The sequence below is a fragment of the Amborella trichopoda genome, chromosome 5 (assembly GCF_054954075.1).
Source record: "Amborella trichopoda isolate Santa Cruz 75 chromosome 5, AtrichopodaSantaCruz75HAP2 v2.0, whole genome shotgun sequence".
Lineage (NCBI taxonomy): Eukaryota > Viridiplantae > Streptophyta > Magnoliopsida > Amborellales > Amborellaceae > Amborella > Amborella trichopoda.
In genome coordinates, this window is record NC_142340.1 from 15,915,902 (window position 1) to 15,933,400 (window position 17,499).

Here is a 17,499-nt window from a genome sequence, read left to right on the forward strand (position 1 = left end):
AAATCTCATCTTTTGTTCACCGTTGGGTCACACTTGAAACAGAGAAAAGAGAAGACTTTTGACAGTACCCTTATAAGCAGCAAAAAGGTAATTTTCTCTCTCCTCTATTCTTTCTCTCTTCTTTTTCTCTCTGGTCTCTCTCTCTTCTCGCTTCTTTCTCTCTCTTCTCTCTTTTTTCTCTTTTTTCTCTCTTCTTTCTCTCACTTCTCTCTTTATTCTCTCTTTTTCTCTCTCTTCTCTCTTCCTCTCTATTCTTTATTCTCTCTCTCCTCTCTTTGTTTGGCTCGCGAATACCAACTACCGAGCACCACACTTCTTTTTCCCTTCTTTTTCTCTCTCTTTCCTGGTGCTCCTTCGTGTCCATTCTTTCCTTCTCGCTTTTTATGCTCCCTCGAGTCCACCTACCCCACTCTGTTTTCCTCAAAAACAAAAAAAAGGCAAGCCTTCTCTTCCGTCCTGCCGAACACGTCCAAACACCCTCACGTCCACCTCTGACGTGCTCCTTCGCGACCAAACCTCCCTTTCACTGCCGCGCGCGACCAAACCTCCATCGCTCTATCGCGCGCGACCAACCCTCTTCCCATCGCCGTGAACCACTACCGCACTCCCTCACCATTCACTGCAGTGCGCCCCTTTCCTCACCCCACTGCCGTGCACATCCCACACCTCACTGGTGTGCCCTAAGCTCAGCAACCATACTCTTCACTGTCGTGTCCTTAACCCCTGCCGAGCCATGCCTGACTCTGCCGTGAGCACCACCATTGTCGTGCGCCCATCTCACGGCTTCATCTCAGTCGCCATCCTCTTCTTCACCACCTACTGCTCCTCTCTCACTACTCCCTGCTATTTGGCTGCAGCCCCAACTCTCTTCACCTACAATCGCACCCATAACCAGGCATCCACCTTCTTCTCGTCACCTACCTGCAACCTCCGTCTCCCCCAATCTCAGCCCTTTCTTCCATCCACCTCACAGCCAACCTCCCTTCTTTCGTTGCTGTAACCACTTCAGCCATCTCCCCCTCTCTCGCACACCCCATCTCCGCCAACCACCGCTCTCTCTCCCATCCTCTGCAATTCCCATCCACTCTGCTTCTCTCTCTCTAACCTCCTGCAACCAGCAGCCTCCACCTCACTCTCTTCTTTCGGCAACTACCACCTGCAGCCACCTCCGCCTCTCTATCATCTCTCACCCACTCCTCTTTCCGCTCCCCTGTCTTCCACTTCACCCGTTTCTCTGCCCCTGTTCTCTGCCATCTCTGCCACCTCACGCAGCCATCTCCACCCCAACCTGCAAGCATTCGCCCACCTCTTCTTTCCTACCTGCAACCCCCACCAGCCATGACCTCATGCTGCCGCCTCTCTGCTCTTTCCCTCCAATTCCCCACAACTAGCTGCAACCCACTGCTGCGCCATCTCTGCGTTTCTTCCACACTGCCTCTCTCTCCACTTGCTTGCTATCTCAGTTATCCCCTCTCGCTCTACTCTCCACGATCTTCACAACTTCTTGCAAACTCTTCCGTCCCATCGCTGCGTTTAAAAAACCCACAAACGAAACAATCCCTATTCCTTTCGTGTTATTTTGTTGTTTTTGTTTTCGTTCTCTTCCTTTTGTTGCGTTCCTTCTAATTGTTCTATTTCAAAACACTCTCTCTCTATCTAAAGTTAAAAACCCATTACCCCAAGCCTCTCTCAACTAATCTCCTTTTTTTTTTATATTATCTAAGGTTACCTTCCCTTCTTCACATAAAACCCAATGCACCACTCTTTCTCTCACTCAAACAAATCCCCTCTTATTATTATTATCCTTTGTTTTTACTTTACCTTCTTTCCTTCATTTTCTTTCATTTCATTACTTATTTCATCTTGCTCTATTTTCATTTTATCTTACTCTAATTTATTTTACTTTTATTTATTTTACTTCATCTCATTCTATTTTATTTTAGTTACCTATTTTACTTTATTCCTATGTAGCCCTTTTATTTTATTTACCTCATCTAATTTTATTTTATTTTCTTTTATCCCTTTTATTTTATTTTACTTCACTCTATTTTATTTAATTTATTCCTTTACCTATTTATTTTATTTCATTCTAATTTCATTTTCTAATTTAATTTTATTTAATTCATCTCTTTCATTCCAATTCATCACATTTTCCCTCACTCTTATTTCATTGTCACTTTTTTTCACTTTCATTTCTTTTGGAAGATCTAACGAGAGCCAAGCTAGTCTTCACCTCTCCTCTTTTTCTCCTTTTGCACTTTTGACCAAAGGGCTGGTTGAGCGTTGCGCTACCGTGCCAGTCTTGACATCGAGTAGTTTAGTCATTGTGTCAGACTATCTACTGTGCTCGTCTAGCTACCGCGCCTGACTAGCCATCGTGCCAGGACAGTCGTCGTGCCAATCTTTGTCGTTGAGTAGCTTAGCCGTTGTGCCCGTCTTGTTATTGTGCCTGTCTAGCTGCCGCGTAAGACCAGCTACTGTGCCAGATTAGTCACCGCACCTAGTTTAGCCGTTATGCCAGTGCAGTTACTGTGCTTGTCTAGCTGCCGTGCCAGACCAGTCGTCGTGCTAGTCTTGTTACTGTGCCTGTCTAGCCGTCGGGTCAAATGGCTTCATTCTTTTTTTTGAAGGTTCTGCGAGAGCCAAGCTGACCTTCATCATTTTTCTCTCTTTCACTTCTCTTCTCTCTTTTCTTCTCTTCTCTTCTCTCATTCTTTTCGTCTCTTCTCCCTCTTTGGATGGATCAACGAGAGCCAAGCTAACTGTCACCCCTCATCTCTCTTATTTCATTCTTGTCACTTCTCCCTCTTTGGAAGGTCTAGCGAGAGCCAAGCTGACCTTCACCTTGTCTCTTATTCTTTTTTCTTCTCTCTCTTATTCCTTTTCTTCTCTCTCTCAAAAACAAATACTTCCTTTTTCTTCTTTCTCATCTTTGAAGAGCTGGGTGAGAATCAAACCAGTCTTCATCTCTCTCTTCCATCGTTTTTTTTTGTGATCCATTTAAAAGCTAGCTGAAAATCAAACTAACTTCCTCTCTCTTTATTCTTCTTTATTCACTTGCATTATGAGTGACTAGGTGAAAAGTAGACTAGCCCTCATTCTCTTTCAAAAATACATTTTCTCTGAAGAGCTAATTGAAAGACATACTAGCCTTCATTCTTTTCTAAAACACGCATTACCTTTGAAGTAATGGGTGAGAATCAAACTAGTCTTCAATTTCTTCTTTCTTTATTACCTTTGAAGTACTGGGTGAGAATCAAACCAAACTTCAATTTCTTATTCCTTTATTTGTTTGAAGTATTAGGTGAAAAGCAGACTAGTCTTCAAACTCTTCTTTCTTTCTTCTTTTGCTCTTTCTATCTCACCTTTTTTCTTTCTTTCTTTACTATAAAATATGTAGTAGAAGCCCTCGTCAACAAGACTCCATGAGGCTTTCGGATTGCCATGGATTCTTCTATGTTATTTTTCAATTCTTCTTTGAGTACACACGCACATGTGTTCTAACTCTATAACAAGGTGGGGTCCCATGACCCACATCTCTGTACTTTTAATATGTGTGCGTGCTTGCAGGAAAGGAGAAAACAGGTAAAGGGAGGTGATTCCAAACCAGCCACATGCTAGGGGGCATTCTTCGTGATCTAAGAGGGTGTCCACACGAACAGCCTGAGCACATCACAGACCCACGCGAGGTAAGTCCCTGCTTATAACCATAATTCATCTCTTATCGGTTGGTATTTCTGCCCGTGTCTTCTTCACATGATTCCCGAGAGAGCGATCTCAGGTCCCGGGTCCATCTCGATCCCGAAACCACGCCACCAGGTCAACCTAACCTGAAGGGCGAGATCAAGGAACCTAACCGCCAAGGTTCAGGCCGATTCTATGTCAACTCTCTCCTCTCTCTTCTCTCCCTCTTTCTTCTCTCTCTCTTATTTTTCTCTTTCTTCTCTCTTCTCTCTTCTCTCTCTTCTCTTCTCTTCTCTCATCTTTCTCTCTCTCTTCCCTCTCCCCACTCTCTCTCTCTCGACTTCCCTCCCTCTCTCTATCTCTCGTCTCTCTCTCACTCCCCCATTCTCTCTATCCGCCCCTCTCACTCCCCCACTCTCTCTGTCTGCCCCTCTCACTCCCTCACTCTCTCTGTCTGCTCTCTCACTCCCCCACTCTTTCTGTGGGCCCCTCTCACTCTCCCACTCTCTTTGTATGCCCCTCTCTGTCTCCCACTCTCTTTATTTGCCCCTCTCACTCCCCCACTCTCTCTGTCTGCTCCTCTCTCTACACCCTCCTATCCGCCCCTCTCCCAGCACCTTCTCATGCACCCCTCTCCTTGCACCTTCTCATGCACCCCTCTCCCTGCACCTTCTCATTCGGCCCTCCCTACACCCTTTCATCCACCTATCTCTCTCTCCACACCTTCTCATTTGCCCCTCTTTGTACATTTTCTCATCCGCCCCTCTCCCTACATTCTCTCATATGCCCCTCTTTCTACTCTCCCTTATCTCACCCCTCAAAGCTTGGACTCGCACCTTAGGCGGGTCTATCTCTTTCACTTTAAACACTATCATCTCTCTCTAAAACATATCTTAACTTCTCATTCATATTTTATTTTGTTTTTATTTCATCATTATTTTTTTTATCTCTTTACTCATAGCTTCTTTTACCTCTTGAGAACTCGATTAAGGGTCGTCCTGAGATAGTATCCTAGGGATCTAACTCTTGGACTTCTACTCTAACCATCTATTAGTACAGTGTAGTCGAGTCAATAGAGATGCTGATTTTTTTATACTCGGTCACTCGGCTTGGGAACATCTTGAGTCATCTTTCTTTAGAGATCTAACCCTTTCACTACTCTCACGGAGTCACATAGTGTTCGGGTTGTGAAGGGCTTCTATCTCTCTCTCTCTTTTTGTCTCTATATCTCTCTCTCTCTCTCTCACTTTCTTCTAGGGGACTCTTTGGGTTAGTGACATAGTTAGAGGCTCAGCCCTGTAACTCCACTTTCCAAATGCTCCGAGTACCAAGGCTTCAAGCCTGGTGCTTTTTTTATTCTCCGATAATACCTCTTAGGAGAGGTTACACCGAGAGGCTGCCCAATTTTATTCTGCTCATCCCTTCACGTCTTCAACTTCAACTTCTTCTTCTCATTTCTAAACCTAGTTCTCATCAACTCATTCTTATTCTCTTCTTGCTTCTCTTTCTTACTTATTGCCCTTACCACTCTACCCCCAAAACTAGGACCATTAACCCACAAAGCACAACAGAGAGAAGTTAACATTAAGTGGATTCCATTATCAGATTTTCAATGAGAGTTTATGTGAGGTGTTGAGTGTAGAGGGGGGGCCGAATTCAAACCGCATTGTTGAACAGCCGGCATCTTGGGCTTATCCAAAGAACTCAATCACGGTGAGGTAGGTGTTTGAGTCCACTTCTTCATCATTTTAAAATTCTCTTATAGTTGGACATACTTATTCGCACATGATACCCGAGTCACACACGCACTTGCGAGATCAAGAGATTGTTCGAGAGGGGGTGAATCGAACTTGGATCCCCGAGGGAGCCCGAGCAAGGTAGATCCAGGCCCGACCATGGGGGTCAACAAAATCACTTTTCCACATCTCTTCTCTTCTTGAAACATATCATTAAGTGATCCTACAATATCTTCCACATCTTCATGAGAGGGTTTAGCAGTGTCTCTCATGCTAGGGTTCGTACTGGTTTTCATAGGCAACATTAACTCTTGATATCACATAGGATCCGTGAAATAGTACTTTGCATCAGCATAATACAGCTCAACAATGGGAAACAATCTCTTACCAGCATAGACTGTGTGTTGCCTTCCATCTCAGCTATATTTGAAGCACTAAAGTATGGATGGAACCACTCCATGGTCATGTAGCCAGGGACGACCCAGAAAGATGTTGTAGGAAGTGTCTATCTCAATCACGTGAAACAATGTGGAAGCATTCAAATCCCCAATTTTGAGCTTGAGACGGATAACACCAGCTGGTTTCTCCCCTGACTGGTTGAAACCCTAAACTATCAAGCTTGTTCGCTCATGTTGTTCAACACCTATCCCGATTCGAGTAAGTATTCTCTTGGGCATGAGGTTCACTGCAAATCCCCCATCCAACATGATTCGATTGATGAGACAAGCATGCAGTTCAACAGTTACGAAGAGAGGTCAATTATAAAACTTCTCACCTAACTGAAGGTCATCATCAAAGAAAATGATAGTCATGCAACTGTTAATGATAGCAGGGTCTACCTCAATACACTCAATCTCCGTCTCATACACTACAGGCTTGGAGAGAGATTGACAAAAGTCATTTATAACATGAGGGCATCATAGACACTCGAGAGTGCTCGGAGTCTCTTCAAGTGCCCAATCACATCGTATTTGACTTTGTCAGCTTTAAGAAAGACAGCTCCTTGGTTCACCACTGGTTTTGGAGGAACAAGTGGTAATTGAGCGGTGTTTGAAGGGGAAGGGTTTACTACAGCCGCTAAGGAAGGGTCAGTTGTAGTTGTGGGAGGAGGAAGGGAAGGTTAGCTGGGTTGCACAGTTGGGGTAGGTGTTGGTATGACAGGGCAAGATGAAGGTGGTGATTGTTCGAGATTTTTAAAGAAAGAGGGTGAAGGATTTGGGTAAGGAATTAATGGTGGTCCCTGGTATTTTAGAAGAGGAGATGGCTCCTGAACAGGAATAGGTGAGTTTGGATAGGGAACCAGTGATGGTTCGGGGTATTTCTGGAGTTTAGGTGGAGCTAGTCTTTGAATTGGGTTGAATCTCTTTCCTGACCTCAACCTCATCTGGTCAATTGCAACTACCATTCTTTTCGCATGAAAAACCGACATGTGGCATGCTTCATAATTTGAAGAACTTTCTCCCTTCAAGTTCTTTCATAATTCCTCCAAATCAAGCTCTACAGGCCATTGAGACTTCTTCTTAGGATTCAGGTTTAGAAGCCGATCGAACACCTCTTTTGGAGTAAGACAAGCCTTGTCCTTTTTGGTGGCAAAGGTCATAACATCTCCAAAATTTAAGAATCTGGTCTTTTGAGCTACCATCTTCCTTAATTGTTTGCTATGTCATTTACTGGTATTGTAGAGTTTGAGCTCTTCATTAAGAGCCACAAAATCTAGGCACTCCAAAGTGAGTTCAGAGAGAGGTTTTGAAAGAGAAGAATGGATAGATCTTTAAGGTCATCACTTAAATTGGACTGAACCAGGTAGATTTTGGAGTCATCACCTGAATTGGACTCAAAGAGGCTTTTAACGTCTTCACTCTCATTAGATGTAATCGAGGACCTTTTAATGTCGTAACCCTTGTTGGGCAATTGTTGGGGATCTTTAAGGTCTTTATCCTGCATGGATAGTTGAGGGGTGCTTTTAAATTCTTCACCTTTGTTAGACCGCTCTAGGGTATTTTTAATGTCCTTACCCATTTTGGACGGGTTTTGAATTGCTTGCGTAGATATGTATTAACCTCCCTTAGCAAAAAAGACTTGCTTTGGGATGAAGTCATATAAAGTATGAAGAGGGGGAATATGGGGAAGGAATGACGCTTCAACTAGTAATTAGGGCAGTTTTGCTCTTCAATGCTGAGCTTTCAAAGGCTATTTTATCTTATTCTTTTTCTTAACAGGTACTGTCTTCTGAGTTTGTGGTATAAATACCACATTGGCTTGCTGAATTGCCTCCCTCCAGAGGCTTTTCATCGTACCACGACCATGATGCTCCTGCCATGACTCGGGTACTTTGACAGGGGCTTGGGAAACAGGAGCTTCCAAGGTTTCATGACTAAGAGCATGAAACTATTCAACTATCTTATGTAGCAAGGCTTCAAATTCTTGAGCAGCCTTTTGATGTGGAGGTGGTGTGTTATCTATGAACACCTCACCATTTCTAATAAACTCATCTAAGATGGCTTGGAATCCCCAACAGTGGAACAAGTCATGTCCCTTCATCTGATGATACTGACACCACAAATCCTTACGCTCCTCCTTCAAGTAATTTGGCTTCTTAGGCAAGCAATGTCGAATCATTTCATATTGCACAAGCATATCGAAGATGATGGGAAACATGTCAGGGGACACTTATCCATAGGGACATTGTGAGGTTGTTCCTCTTGAACTGTGATCATGTGCAAAGCCTCCATTGTTTCACCTGCCTTCTTGGACTCATCTAATTGAACTCTCTCCTCTTCCTTTTCACTGTGGGAAGTAGAGGGTGTCTTGGTGGCAATTTTATGGGTTACTGAAGTTAGTGGTTCATTAGTTCTGATAGGTATATTCACAATAATTTGTCCTTCAGCTATGGACTCTTGTATAAATGTCATGAAACTCGAACATTGCGATATCTCGTGGCCCCACACCTGGTGGAATGAACACCATAGATTTTCAGTTTCTTGAATCAAGTGCTTGGGTTGTCTTGATTAGAGCAGAATAATCACCCTTATAATTCCATCATTGCAAAAAGGTCTAGAAGAAAGTTAGATGGTACTTCTTCTGGTTGCAGGGTCTACACCTGTTCTTATTCAATGGTGACTACATGTGAAGCTTCTGCAGTCTCCAATGCTTTTCTGAGACTGTCTAAATGAATGTGTCCTTTCTAAGTCAGGGCTTCGATGTGAGCTTTAAGCTGGAAGCAGTCTTGCATAAGATGACCCAACATCCAATTATAGGCACAACAATTCCTGTTATTGTTGAGTCCCACCTGGTCTTGTCTCTTCTGCTCAGGAAGAACTATCATACCTTGTTCCAACAACATTTTCAACAAGACAGGTACCCAAGCTTTGTTAAGCTATACTGCTTGTTCAACCTTTGCTCAGAGTAATTAGGCTGGTACAGGTTTGGTGGTGGAGGCACCCTGTTATAAGCATGAGGTTGTTGTTGTCGTTGTTGGGGTTCCCCTTGACCCCTGAATTGTGTTATTCCCCACGAAGTATCCAATGTTTTAAGATTTGCATTGAAAGTAGGAGGTTTGGGAAGAATGGGTGTGGCAGTAACCGCTGCACTGACTGTATCTCTTTGTTGTCAGACCTGTTATTATTGAAGGTCTGACCTTGAAACCCCCCCCCCCCCGGAGGTCTGAGCTTGAGTTCCACCATGGTGCTTAAGTAAGCTTTCAATCTTTACTGCCTTTGAAATCATGTCTGAAAAAGTGGTAGGGTAAGAATCTTCCACATGAAGGGAGATTTCCTTCTTCATGTTCCTAATGCATGTTTGCACAGCATCAATCTCGGGCATGGGGTTACTCTGGTACACCGCGAGATCCCTCCATCTTTGGATGTATTTGTTCACTGGTTCGTTCACCCTTTGAGTCATAGTAAGAACTTCTATAAATTGAACTTCTCGCTCAACTTCATAAAAGTTCTTGTAGAACAGTTGTGCCCTCTCTTCCCAAGAGTGAACAGAATTCGGAGGTAAACACGCATATCATTTGAAGGCAGAACCAACTAGTGGTTCCATAAACTGTCAAAGAAGCAGTCTAGGATCGGAAGCTGACTCTTGACATGCTGACACAAAGTGTGCCAGATGTTGTTGGGGTGAGCCGATGCTGTCAAAGATAGGCAACCTTTCTTTTTGATAACTCGGGGGAAAATGGACTTGATCAATGAAGGGTGGGTAAGGCTTCCTATAATGAGCATTTTCATGGACCTTTTGAAACTTGTAAGCATTGAATGCTTCGATTGATCATGTTCTGAATGTCTTCCTAAGTAACTGTTGGGAAAATAGCTTGAGAAGTTATATTGGGTGACCATCAGGAAAGACTGGGGGAATTGGAGGTCGTGAAGTTTGAGATAAAGGAGGAGATGGAGGTCTTCAAACTGAGGTTCAAGAGGAGAATTTGCTCCCTGATGTGAGGATACACTGATTAGTCGAGCATTTTCTAGCTCTTTGAGCCTGTAGAAGATATGTTCCAGGGTTTTGTTAAAGCGTGCCATCGATTTTTTGGGATCATCACCATCTTGATTGACTACCATCACATCAGCTCATTCTTGAGAGTTGAGTGACGCAGGGGTAGAAGCAGTCCTGGTTTGCTTCTATGAAGACCCAGTCTTTCCCTGCCTAATAAAGTGCACGACAGGATAAGGAGAATGTGCACACGGTAGTGAGTGCGTGCAGCAGACTGAATGCACACGACAGTGAGTGCGCGCGGCAGTGGGAATGTGCACGACAGTGTGTGCTCACGACAGTGGGAATACGTGTTGTAGTGGGAGAGCACGCAACAGAGAATGTGTGCACGAAACTGAGTGCGTGTGGTAGTGAGAATGCGTGCAGTAGTGGGAATGCGTGCGGCAGTGGGAGAGCGTGTGGCAGAGAATGTGCGCACGACAGTGAATGCGCATGGCAGAGTGAATACATGTGGCAGTGAGTGCGCGAGGCAGTGGGAATGCATGCGGCAGTGGGAGAGCGCATGGCAGAGAAAGTGCGCGTGGTAGTGAGAGCACGCGATAGTGTGAATGCGCAAGGTAGTGAGTGCACGCGGCAATGGGAACACGCACTGTGGAGAGAGAAGACGAAAATAAGTGCCATGAGTGTGATTGGTCAAACTTATACTACTGCCGTACCTGTCAACGCCGCACACAACAGTGGTCATCCACAGTGAATTCCACATACCCAGTTAGCCACAGTGTTTCCCACCTACCTAGGGTACTTAAACCCCTCTCCCCATCCTTTTCACTGCCGTTTCCCTTTCTTGCTCTCACACACAATCTCTCTCCAGAACTAGGAGAGTGAACTGCTGCCCTTGGTGAGAGTCGGTGCTAGGAGCTTAAAGTGGCCTGCGAGTGGGAGTTTTGGAGGCACCGTTGAGCACAGGTAAGTAGGTTTAGCATCTATGCACCAAAAAATATTGTAGAAATCAATTTTAAGTATTGAAATGGGGCAAAATGGTAGGATGAGAGGTATGGATGCGAATGGGTTAAGATGAGCATGAGATTCCAGATTTGTGCCTTTGCATGCCATGATTATTTGAGCAATGTAAATGATCTTGCTAGTTGTGGAAATTTGTGAAATAAATTACTTGTAAGATTAGTTTTTTGTGAGCAAGGTTTTGTATCAAGATTTGTACTGGTTTTTGAAACATTGAGTGTTCTTTAAAGCATGTTAAACTTGAGAATGAAAATTTCCAGAACTGTGACTGTTCTTGCATCGAATGTTTGAGTAGTCAAACGACGTCCATAAGGACCCAAACCGGTTTTGAATGAATGATATGGCTACGAATTCAACGTTTCTTTTTATATCATCTTGAAATTCCCCATGGATTGAAACTATCCTTCAAAATGTGTGGGTATGTCAATGTTAAAGGATCGCAGAAAATTCTTGGATTGTCACTCTTTTGTGCCAAGCTTTTGACCTATCGAATGATATCCAAATGCTCTCAAATCACCACCATTTGGTAATACATGTTTCTACTACGATGCTTATGTTTGAACCTCGTCCGAATTCTTCATAAATGATGAGCTATACTTTAAATTGGTCTCATATGTCACTATTAGCGATTTCACTGGATTTCACAACTATTACCTTTGTTGTCACAAGTTTTCACTAACCAAATTGAGTCCAAATACTTCTAACCACTTCTATTTGAAATATATGTGTGTGTCCTAACACTTTCATGTTGAACTTATTTTGAAATTCCCTGTAGATTGAGAGTTATGCCCTAGAATGTGAGGGTATATCACTGTTCATAGTTGTAGGAATTCTAGCAACTGTCACCCACATTGTTTCGAGATTTTGACTGATAAAAAGATGTCCAACTGCCTTAAAATCCCATCCATGTTAAATATCCATGTTTAAAATTAAAGTTTTATGTCTAAATAATGTTGAAATTCTCCTTAGATTGGGAGATATGCCCCCGAGAAGAGGGGTATGTCACTACTATGCACTACCGAGATTTTCAGATTTGTGCCTATTTCAAAAGCAAATAGTTTTGCACTCAAACTCTACCCAAATGTGTTCAAAACATTTTTATATGAATCGTGAGTAATTCTATTTAGAAATTGGTTTGAAACCATTCTATAATGCTTTATGAATTGAGAGTTACGACCGTGCCAAGTAGGACATGCCACTGTCTCAACTGCACAGTAGGTTTCAGATGGTATGCCTCCACCCTACCGAGGTTTCGCAGGGTCAAACGAGATCCAATCTCTTTCAAACTACCTCCACCTGAAAGATGTGCATGTATATTGTAAAAATTGGTTTTGGAACCATCTCCAAATTTTGAACGGATCAAAAGTTATGCCCTATTTATGACAAGACGTCGCTGCCTGAAATTACAGAAAATGTGAATTTTGATACTGTGATACTGAATACTAATACTGTGATACGGAATACTGATACTGTGATACTAAATATTGATATTGTCATATTGTGATACTAAATATTGATATTGTGATACTATGATACTAATACTGAGATACTGTGAATATTGATACTGTGATACTGACCACTACACAATGGACCACCCATTGGTAGTGGGTACTGTTCTTTTATGATATTGTGATATTCACCACTATGTAATGACCACCCATTGGTAGTGGGTACTGTTCTGTTATGATAATGTGATATTGACCACTACGCAATGGGCCACCCATTGATAGTGGGTATTGTTATATTATGGTACTATGAATTTGAGTACTACGTAATGGGACACCCCTTGGTAGTGTGACTGAAGTGATATATGCTATGAGATCGCATGACTAAACATTGATGATTAGTGGGTGCCTGCTTTGAGAGTATTGCAGAGCCTGCCTGTGTGATTGATACCATTGAGGTACATGCTTTGCGTGTATTGCATGTCCAAGATTGATATGAGTGGGTGCTTGCTTTCAGAGTATTGCAGGGCCTGCTTGTGTGATTGATACCAATGAGGTGCATGCCTTGGGTGCATTACATAACCTGACTTAGTGAGTGCCATGGAATGGAAATATGCTCTATTGTGAAATGAAATTATACTCCATCGGGATAAGAATGTATACTGTGATACATGTTCAATTATAGATGAATGAGTGATGTTGAGGAATGCATAGCATGAGGAATAGCATTGGTACTCGTAATGAAAAGGCTTTCTGAACTGCTAATTTATATGATATCGAATATCTGAACTATGATTTATGATTATGTATATGACTCCTGCATTGTGATTGTAGTGATTGAATGATAACTGATTTTGAATTGATGCCTGTAATTGAAGCATTAATCTGATTTCTGATTTACATGACTATTGCATTATGGCTTCTTATAATTGGAAGAGCTGCTTATGATGCATGAATAGACTCATTAATGATGCTTAGTACCTAGATCTACTTACTGAGCTTTATATCTCATTCCATTGTATCTCCCGTCCTTGTAGATTTCTAGTGGCAGGTTTAGGGCCAAGAGTACGTGTTTTGCACCTAGATGTTGAAGTCTTATTCCTAGAAGAAGAAGAAGAAGAATCCAGATCTTGTATGTAATTGGGCAGTTTAGCCCTAAGTTTTGTTCATTTTGGAAATGTGTAATATTGGGCCCCTGATGCCTCAAACTGAAGTGTAAAATTTAGAAGAAATTTTATATAGTGGATTTTCAGTGTATGGGACTTTCTCTTTAGATTTTCATCTGTGCTTAGAATTTTTACTTTAGTTATTTTCATGGTTTGCTTTGATCACCGATATTAAAGCCGTTGAGTCTACTCCGACCTGAGTGACATACGTTACATTAGGATCACGAGCCCGCACCCAGTCACCTCCGTCGAGTACGGAATAGGGTTCAGGGGCGCAGCCATGACAGTTATGGTATCAAAGCAGCCAGGATAGGATCTTTGGCTTAGGGAGTTTTAGAAGTGTCCTTAGAATAGTTTTAGGGTAGATTAGTGACTAAGTGCTCCTATGCTAGGATGGAGATGTCGAAGGCTCATGCTAACCATGTAAGCTCTAGCAACGAGAATACTAAGGCCCTCGGTGAACTTTGTAGCACTCTGGGGGCCATGACCCAAATGATGAAAGAGTCAATGTCGGCCCCATCTACCCCTACCCCAAAGTAAAATGATAGTAACCTAATAGAGTGATTTAAGAGGTTAGCACGTCCAACTTTCGTAGGGCAGGGAGGAGTAGAGAAAGGTCAGAGATGGCTAATGCAAGTCGAAAAGACCTTTGGAGTCTTATAGTGCTCAGATGAGCAGAAGTTGAGACTAGGTACCTTCATGCTAGAAGGGGACGTCGAACTTTGGTGGCGTTCGATCCAACAGGCATGGAAAGAAGAAGAGAGTATCTACTTGGGTTTTCATTGGTGGCGTTTGGAGTTTTACCCGTGATGCCTTTTCAGGTTTTCATCACGTCCATTTTTTTCTTTTCTTTTTTTTTTTTTGTGACGCCTTTTCAGGTTTTTACCACACTTTTGAGCCCGTTACGGGTAGTATTTTCTGAGATACATCACATTAATGGGATCGTTGAGTTCGGACCCCTCTTGATTTTTGATCTCGTAGAATTGCCTGCGTGCACTTGGGTAACCACGAATGGCCCCTCCCAATTAGGTTTGAACTTGCCTAAAAGGTGTGGAAGACTTTCTTGAGTACCATGTCTCCTTCTTTGAATTTTCGAGGAACGACTTTTCTTTGGTATGCCCTCTTGATTCTACACTGGTAACCAATGATATTTTGTGTTTCTCATAGTCGTCTTTCATCTAAAGTAACGAGGGCAGCGATTCGTGCTTCGATCTTTTGTTCCTCATTTGAATTTTTGTGAATAAGCACTCGGAGAGACGGTATCTCAACTTCAATGGGTAGCACTGCTTCCATACCATACACTAATGAATATGGGATCATGTCAGTCGGAGTCTTCCCAGTAGTCTGGTAGGCCCATAGCACGTCATTTAGCTTTTCGTGCCAATCCTTGCCACCTTCTATTATTCTGTCTATAATTCTGAGAAATCCTTTGCTTGTCCATTTCCTTGAGGATAGTAAGGTGTGGAGAATTTTTATGTTATCCCGAAATTTTTGCACACCTTAGTGACCTTTTCATTTTTTAGATTGGATCTGTTGTCAGTAATGATTAACTCAGGAACACCAAATCTGAATACAATATTGTTCTTTATGAAACGGACAGCATGTTGTCCTTCAAGTTTGACAAATGATGCAGCTTTTATCCATTTGGTGAAGTACTCTATACTTATTAATATTAAAAGGTGGTCGTTTGAGGCTTTCAATGAGATCACTCCAATGATATCCATACCTCACATGGCAAAGGGTCATACGGGCGGTGTTGAGTTGAGTGGTACGGACGGTGCATGGATAAGGTCTCCATAAAGTTGACATTTTGGACACCTCTTAACTAACTTCCAACAATCTTCGGCCATGGTGGTCCAGTAATAGCTTTGGTGCCTGATTTTCTGAGCTAAGGTGGCTTCCCTAGAATGACCTCCTTCATTGTGTAACTCTGTCAGTACTTGGTAGATTTCTGGCTGATCGAGACACTGTAGAATGATGCCATCGAAGGATTTCTTAAACAAAAGATCACCTCTTACGAAGAATCCCATAGAAAACCTTTGAAGGGACTCTTTATCCTTTTTGGTGGCTCCTTCGGGGTATAACCCATCTTTCAACAGGGATAGAACATCGTGGAACCATGGTTTTGCCTTAACAAGCGCATCTGAAGCTACGAGAGACACTTCCCCATTGTTCTCATTTTCTTGCTCTATTTCGTCTTTGATCCTTGGTAGGGAAGGATCATGTTTGTTCCTGATGTAGAATGGCAGCGTGGTGATTTCTGGAGGAATACCAACCATTGAAGCAAAGGTTGCAAGGGTGTCGACGAACCGATTATTTTCCTTAGTTACTTTATGAGAGGTGATTTTCTCAAACTATGGGATCATCTTTTTCACTTTTCCTGGTTTAAGCTTTTCTTTTTTCACCTTCCAAATCCCTTGAACTTGGTTTATGATGAGTAAGGAGTCACCAAATACTTGTATTTGCTGGATTTTCATTCCCATGGCATTCTCTAGCCCAGCTATCAATGCTTCATATTCAGCAATGTTATTGGTACATGAAAAATTCAATCTGATGGCTGTTGGCATTAGAATCTTCTCAAGTGGGCATAGTATGACTCCTATACCTAACCCGTATTCGTTCTTTTCACCGTCGAAGTATAGCTCCCAAATTGAGTCCTCAATTGTGAAGAGATTCTCATCAGGGAAATTTGTGTTGACGAGAGTGTTATCTGACAGTGCGTATTCTGCTAAGTGGTCAGCAATGACTTGTCCTTTGATCAATTTTTTAGTAACATATTCTATTTCGAACTCGCTCAATAGCATTCTCCACTTCGTCAATCGTCCGTTAAAGACTGGTCTCTCCAATAGGTACTTGAGTGGGTCTATTATTGATATGAGCTTGACTGTATGAGATAAGACATAATGTCTTAATTTATGCATAGACCACACAAGTGTTAAGCAATGCTTCTCCACATCTGTGTATCTTGTCTCATAGTTGACCATGGTTTTGCTGATATAGTGTTTGCTCTTTTCCATGATCGTCGTATTGTTCAAGCATTGCCCCCATTGTCTTGTCTTTCACAATATGTATAGGAATAGGGTTTTGTCTGGATTAGGAAGGCTAAGGACAGGAGGTTTGGTGAGGTACTCCTTGATTTGATCGAACACTTCTTGGCATTCATTATCCCATATGAATGGGGTATCTTTCTTAAAGAGTCTATTGAATGGTATATACTTGTCTGCCAGTTGTGAAATAAAACACCTTATGGCGTGTATGAGACCTTGAAGCCCACAGATTTCTCTGATCTTCTGGGGAGAGAGAATTTCAGTGATGGATCGTATTTTGGACGGGTCCACTTCGATGCCCCTTTGGCTTACTATAAAGCCTAATAATTTTCCGGATTCAACTCTAAAGGCACATTTCAGTGGATTGAGTTTTAGTGGATTTTTTCAGAGTCTTTTGAAAATGGTTCTCAGGTTGGTGAGATGATCAGACCAGGTCTTCGACTTGACCAGAATGTCGTCGAAAGAATCTTCCATGATGGTATGCATTAAGTCATGGAAGATGCTAGTAATTGCCCGTTGATAAGTTGCCCTTGCATTTTTTAGGCTAAAGGGCATGACACAATAGCAGTAGGTTTCCCATTACGTTATGAATGAAGTCTTGGTCTGGTCTTCTTCTGCTATGAGGATTTGGTTGTAATCTGAGAAGCTGTCTATGAATGACAACATCTCAAGCGTCGCAGTGTTGTCGACCAAGGAATCCATATTTGGTAATGGAAAATTGTCCTTTGGGCATGCCTTATTGAGGTCTCTGTAGTCGACACACACTCGGATCCTCCCATCTTTCTTGGGTACAACCACTATGTTGGCCAACCATTCTGAGTAATCAACGGGGACAATGAACTTTACCTTGAGCAGTTTGTCGATTTCTTCCTTAATTTGAGCTCAAGGTGGGTCTTTTGACGTCAGAGTTTCTGCCTTACAGACTTTGCTCATTCGTTGAATATTAGGTGATATTGCACCAATGTGAGAT

General features: G+C 42.5%; 1 long non-coding RNA gene across 1 annotated transcript; it reads left to right on the forward strand.

Moving 5' to 3' along the window:
- Positions 1–3,570: 3,570 nt before the first annotated feature.
- Positions 3,571–13,573, forward strand: LOC148781989 (uncharacterized). The gene is made up of 2 exons (XR_016056709.1): positions 3,571–3,689; positions 13,354–13,573. It is a non-coding gene; the product is annotated as an uncharacterized LOC148781989 (long non-coding RNA).
- Positions 13,574–17,499: the final 3,926 nt, after the last annotated feature.